Source organism: Ranitomeya variabilis, chromosome 1, assembly GCF_051348905.1.
Source record: "Ranitomeya variabilis isolate aRanVar5 chromosome 1, aRanVar5.hap1, whole genome shotgun sequence".
Classification (NCBI taxonomy): Eukaryota; Metazoa; Chordata; class Amphibia; order Anura; family Dendrobatidae; genus Ranitomeya; species Ranitomeya variabilis.
In genome coordinates, this window is record NC_135232.1 from 42,704,891 (window position 1) to 42,711,565 (window position 6,675).

A 6,675-nucleotide genomic window follows, 5' to 3' on the forward strand; every position below is an offset into this window, starting at 1 on the left:
TCTGCATGGTTAAAACTTGAATTGCTTATTTAGCATCAGATTGTGTCTGACAATCAGGTTTGCTAAGAAAGAATCATGACACCCAAACACACGTATGTTTTTAGAACGGTCCTCTAAGGCTGAGTTCACACTTTGTTTAAGCCTCGGTGGCTCCATGGGTCTGGAAAATGGGATTAGAGCATATGTGCCATTGCCTTTAATGATGCAGATGGAGTCCATGGCCTCTGCCTGACATACCTTTCTTTCTTATCTGTCTATTTGATGCCGGTTCCAAGTCAGTTGACTATATTTTTAGGCACCTCAAGTTGGTGCATATGGCCGAAAATTGTCTGACAGAGTACACAGTGTCTGCATCAATACTGTCAATGGCCCATCAGTGCATACTTCTGAATCTTATATTCCAGGGTCAATGGAGCCCGATTGTAGACTAATACGCCATGTTAACCCAGCCTATGACTGCAAGTGTCCACATTACTAAAAGGGCTAAGTATCTTGACTCAAAATCTGATTACATATTTTTTATGAAGAAAGTGAATGGTACATAACTGGTGGTGGAATTACTGAGACGCTGGAATAATTTCACTTAATCTTGCTTAAATTGATCTTGTGATGGGGTTCTTGTCGTTTTTTTATTTTATTTTTTTTGTTTTTCTTGTGGTGATGGCTATCTAATCAGCAAGATGCTTGCTAATGCTTCCTGCCCTATTGCTAATTGCTTTCCAGGCACAACTAATGTATGAAAATTCCAACTTAAAGACGTTAATTGACAATAGCGAGGTGTACAATAAAGAACTTGAGGTGAGCTTTCCTTGTATAGGTCTATTAATACTTATGGCAACTAAAGTGATATTCAGCCGTTTCAAATACCAAAAAGAATGAGCACGTAATGTAAGCAGTTTTTCATTGCATTGTCACAAGGTTCACATCCCCACCCCACCTCATTTCTCAAATGTTATAGAAAGTCTTTTTGAGGGAAAAACCAACTCCATACACATTGGAGAGAGCAATGCCTCCAAAGAATAAAGCATTGGTGTAGATTTACTATTCTTGGTGCTTTTTGACTTTGGCAAAATTAGTCATATTTTGTCAAGTTTAGTTTACCCTATTTGGCTAAAATGTTTGCAGCTCATTCAAACATGTGGTGTTCCTTTAAAATGTGACTGTAGCCCAAACTGTACATGAGCCAACCAAGAGATGATGTCACGGTAGACTAGGATCATGCTGCTTGAGATGATGTCACGGTAGACTAGGGTCATGCTGCTTGAGATGTCACCCAGCTCTTATATCAGTACCTTGCAATGAATTTTTATATTGTTTGCTGGAAAAGATTTCACTAGTTGCCTTCATGGGGGCAAATAAATGCCAGGTGTTTTTGTTCTCTCTCCTGAATTAACCCAAGTTTATGGTTCCCTAGATTTGATGGTGGTATTTCACTGTTGGGGTTACCTTTTTAGTGCTTAGCTCCCTACCGGCAAGTGGGTATAGGTCATGTCAGATCTTTTTGCTTAGTGTTTAGTTTGTAGTTGCAGAAGCCTGTAGCTTGTGGTTGCTTTGCCCACAATGAGAGATTTTAGAGTGTGTTACGTCCCGTTTTCGTTTTTTTTTACCATGTTGTTTACTCTTTTTACACCGTTAATTAATCAGCTGAAATGCCATAAAAAGTCCTGACATGAGCCCAGCATAATGGTATGTTCTTATTCTTAATATTTCAGAACGAAGTGCAAAGCAAATCCAAACTATTCTTAGAAGAGAAGCAAATAACAGAATTAAAGAGAGAATCCGAAATCCTACAGAAGAAAGTCAGATATTCTGATCTCATAGGCCATGAGATCAGAATATCTGACTTTCTTCTGTAGGATCTCCATTGTATGGAGATTTCCATTCCAAGCTATAAAATACTCCAGGTTATGTGATTGTCTACATAATACTTGGCTTCTCTTTTTAGGGCAGCGGTGAAAAGCTGTGTGAAGAAGTGTTCCAGATGCAGAAATCTCATAGACTACGTTCACATTAGCGTCTTTGGGCGCAGCGTCATCGACGGATACCGACGCATACATCATGCGCCCCTATCTTTAACATGGGGGGCGCATGGACATGCACCGGTATGCGTTGTCAAGCGTTGTACGACGCATGCGTCATTTGGGCGCACCAGACAGGGTTGCGGCCGACGCTACATGTTGCATTTTTCCTGCGCCAAATTTCCGGTAAACAACGCATGCAACGCACTTGCGTCGTAAATGCGCCAAAAAAACACATTACTGTCTATGTAAAACGCATAGGGCGCAGGTGCCTGCGTTGACCTGCGTTGTTTGACGCATGCGCCTTTTGAGTAAAAAAACAAGTGATGAAGCGTCTAGAAAGTGACAAGACCACCTCATAGATATAAAAAAAGGGTGATTGCATTGTATTTCACTTGCCTGCACATCTGGAAACAGAGAGTACACGAGACACAGCTCTGCCTTCAAGAGATGTAAGTATATAATTTCTCTGCCCATTTTTTTTTATTCTTTGCAATGTTTGTTTGTTTTTTTTCTTGCAATTTATGGTGGTTTATTTAATTTTTATTGGGTTGTTCTGCTGTTGTGAAATTGGATTCTGGGCTCCCCCGGTGGCCACTTGTGGAATTGTACTTGTGTGCATCATCCCCTCTGTTCACCTGCTCCTATCAGGATGTGGGAGTCGCTATATAACCTTGCTCCTCTGTCAGTTTCATGCCGGTCAACAATGTAATCAGAAGCCTTTCTGTGCATGTTCCTGCTACTAGACAACTCCCAGCTAAGTTGGACTTTTGTCCTTGTGTGTTTTTGCATTTTGTTCCTGTTCACAGCTGCTGTTTCGTTACTGTGTCTGGAAAGCTCTTGTGAGCGGAAATTGCCACTCTGGTGTTATGAGTTAATGCTAGAGTCTTAAAGTAATTTCTGGATGGTGTTTTGATAGGGTTTTCTGCTGACCATGAAAGTGCCCTTTCTGTCTTCCTGCTATCTAGTAAGCGGACCTCGATTTTTGCTAAACCTATTTTCATACTACGTTTGTCATTTCATCTAAAATCACCGCCAATATATGTGGGGGCCTCTGTCTGCCTTTTGGGAAAATTTCTCTAGAGGTGAGCCAGGACTGTCTTTTCCTCTGCTAGGATTAGGTAGTTCTCCGGCTGGCGCTGGGCATCTAGGGATAAAAAAACGTAGGCATGCTACCCGGCCACTTCTAGTTGTGCGGCAGGTTTAGTTCATGGTCAGTATAGTTTCCATCTTCCAAGAGCTAGTTCTCATATATGCTGGGCTATGTTCTCTCGCCATTGAGAATCATGACAGTTTGACCGGCCAAAAAAAAGGGTTAAATTACTGGCTGAGAAAGGAGAGAAAAAAGAAGTCTGCTACAATTTTTTTTTTTTTTTTTCCCTCTAGTTCTGAGTGTGCTCTTAATTGAATCACTTGCTAGTCTGCCTATACTGCAGCCTTCCTCTCTTTCTCTCCTTCTAATCCTTGAATGGCTCTGTGTTCACCTGTTTCAAATGGATCTTCAGAGTGTAGCTACAGGTTTGAATAATCTCGCCACAAAGGTACAAAATTTGCAAGATTTTGTTGTTCATGCACCTATGTCTGAGCCTAGAATTCCTTTGCCTGAATTCTTCTCGGGGAATAGATCTCACTTTCAAAATTTTAAAAATAATTGCAAATTGTTTTTGTCCCTGAAGTCTCGCTCTGCCGGAGACCCTGCACAGCAGGTCAGGATTGTAATTTCCTTGCTCCGGGGCGACCCTCAAGACTGGGCTTTTGCATTGGCACCAGGGGATCCTGCGTAGCTCAATGTGGATGAGTTTTTTCTGGCCTTGGGGTTGCTTTATGAGGAACCTCATTTAGAGCTTCAGGCGGAAAAGGCCTTGATGTCCTTGTCTCAGGGGCAAGATGAAGCTGAAATATACTGCCAAAAATTCCGCAAATGGTCTGTGCTTACTCAGTGGAATGAGTGCGCCCTGGCGGCGATTTTCAGAGAAGGTCTCTCTGATGCCATTAAGGATGTTATGGTGGGGTTCCCTGTGCCTGCGAGTCTGAATGAGTCCATGACGATGGCTATTCAGATCGATAGGCGTCTGCGGGAGCGCAAACCTGTGCACCATTTGGCGGTGTCTACTGAGAAAACGCCAGAAAATATGCAATGTGATAGAATTCTGTCCAGAAGCGAGCGGCAGAATTTTAGACGAAAAAATGGGTTGTGCTTCTATTGTGGTGATTCAACTCATGTTATATCAGCATGCTTTAAGCGTACTAAGAAGCCTGACAAGTCTGTTTCAATTAGCACTTTACAGTCTAAGTTTATTCTATCTGTGACCCTGATTTGTTCTTTGTCATCTATTACCGCGGACGCCTATGTCGACTCTGGCGCTGCTTTGAGTCTTATGGATTGGTCCTTTGCCAAACGCTGTGGGTATGATTTGGAGCCATTGGAGGCTCCGATACCTCTGAAAGGGATTGACTCCACCCCATTGGCTAGTAATAAACCACAATACTGGACACAAGTGACTATGCGTGTTAATCCGGATCACCAGGAGGTTATTCGCTTTCTGGTGCTGTATAATCTACATGATGTTTTGGTGCTGGGATTGCCATGGCTGCAATCTCATAACCCAGTCCTCGACTGGAGAGCTATGTCTGTGTTAAGCTGGGGATGTAAAGGAACTCATGGGGACGTACCTTTGGTTTCCATTTCATCATCTATTCCCTCTGAGATTCCTGAATTCTTGTCTGACTTTCGTGACGTTTTTGAAGAACCCAAGGTTGGTTCACTACCTCCGCACCGGGAGTGCGATTGTGCCATAGACTTGATCCCGGGTAGTAAATACCCTAAGGGTCGTTTATTTAATCTGTCTGTGCCTGAACACGCGGCTATGCGAGAATATATAAAGGAGTCCTTGGAAAAGGGACATATTCGTCCTTCGTCATCTCCCTTAGGAGCCGGTTTTTTCTTTGTGTCTAAGAAAGACGGCTCTTTGAGGCCGTGTATTGATTATCGACTTTTGAATAAAATCACGGTTAAATATCAATATCCGTTACCACTGCTTACTGATTTGTTTGCTCGTATAAAGGGGGCCAAGTGGTTCTCTAAGATTGATCTCCGTGGGGCGTATAATTTGGTGCGAATCAAGCAGGGGGATGAGTGGAAAACCGCATTTAATACGCCCGAGGGCCATTTTGAGTATTTGGTGATGCCTTTTGGTCTTTCAAATGCCCCTTCAGTCTTCCAGTCCTTTATGCATGACATTTTCCGCGATTATTTGGATAAATTTATGATTGTGTATCTGGATGATATTCTGATTTTTTCGGATGACTGGGACTCTCATGTCCAGCAGGTCAGGAGGGTTTTTCAGGTTTTGCGGTCTAATTCCTTGTGTGTGAAGGGTTCTAAGTGTGTTTTTGGGGTTCAAAAGATTTCCTTCTTGGGATACATTTTTTCCCCCTCTTCCATCGAGATGGATCCTGTCAAGGTTCAGGCTATTGGTGATTGGACGCAACCCTCTTCTCTTAAGAGTCTTCAGAAATTTTTGGGCTTTGCTAACTTTTATCGTCGATTTATTGCTGGTTTTTCTGATGTTGTAAAACCATTGACTGATTTGACTAAGAAGGGTGCTGATGTTGCTGATTGGTCCCCTGATGTTGTGGAGGCCTTTCGGGAGCTCAAGCGCCGCTTTTCTTCCGCCCCAGTGTTGCGTCAGCCTGATGTTGCTCTTCCTTTTCAGGTTGAGGTCGACGCTTCTGAAATCGGAGCTGGGGCGGTGTTGTCGCAGAGAAGTTCCGACTGCTCCGTGATGAGACCTTGTGCTTTTTTTTCCCGTAAATTTTCGCCCGCCGAGCGGAATTATGATATTGGGAATCGGGAGCTTTTGGCCATGAAGTGGGCTTTTGAGGAGTGGCGTCACTGGCTTGAGGGGGCCAGACATCAGGTGGTGGTATTGACTGACCACAAAAATTTAATTTACCTTGAGTCTGCCAGGCGCCTGAATCCTAGACAGGCGCGCTGGTCGTTGTTTTTCTCTCGGTTTAATTTTGTGGTGTCTTACCTACCGGGTTCTAAGAATGTTAAGGCGGATGCCCTTTCTAGGAGTTTTGAGCCTGACTCCCCTGGTAATTCTGAGCCCACAGGTATCCTTAAAGATGGAGTGATATTGTCTGCCGTTTCTCCAGACCTGCGGCGGGCCTTGCAGGAGTTTCAGGCGGATAGACCTGATCGTTGCCCACCTGGTAGACTGTTTGTTCCTGATGATTGGACCAGTAGAGTCATCTCTGAGGTTCATTCTTCTGCGTTGGCAGGTCATCCTGGAATCTTTGGTACCAGGGATTTGGTGGCAAGGTCCTTCTGGTGGCCTTCCCTGTCACGAGATGTGCGAGGCTTTGTGCAGTCTTGTGACGTTTGTGCTCGGGCCAAGCCTTGTTGTTCTCGGGCTAGTGGATTGTTGTTACCCTTGCCTATCCCGAAGAGGCCTTGGACGCACATCTCGATGGATTTTATTTCGGATCTGCCTGTTTCTCAGAAGATGTCTGTCATCTGGGTGGTGTGTGACCGTTTCTCTAAGATGGTCCATCTGGTTCCCTTGCCTAAGTTGCCTTCTTCTTCCGAGTTTGTTCCTCTGTTTTTTCAAAATGTTGTTCGTTTGCATGGTATTCCGGAGAATATCGTTTC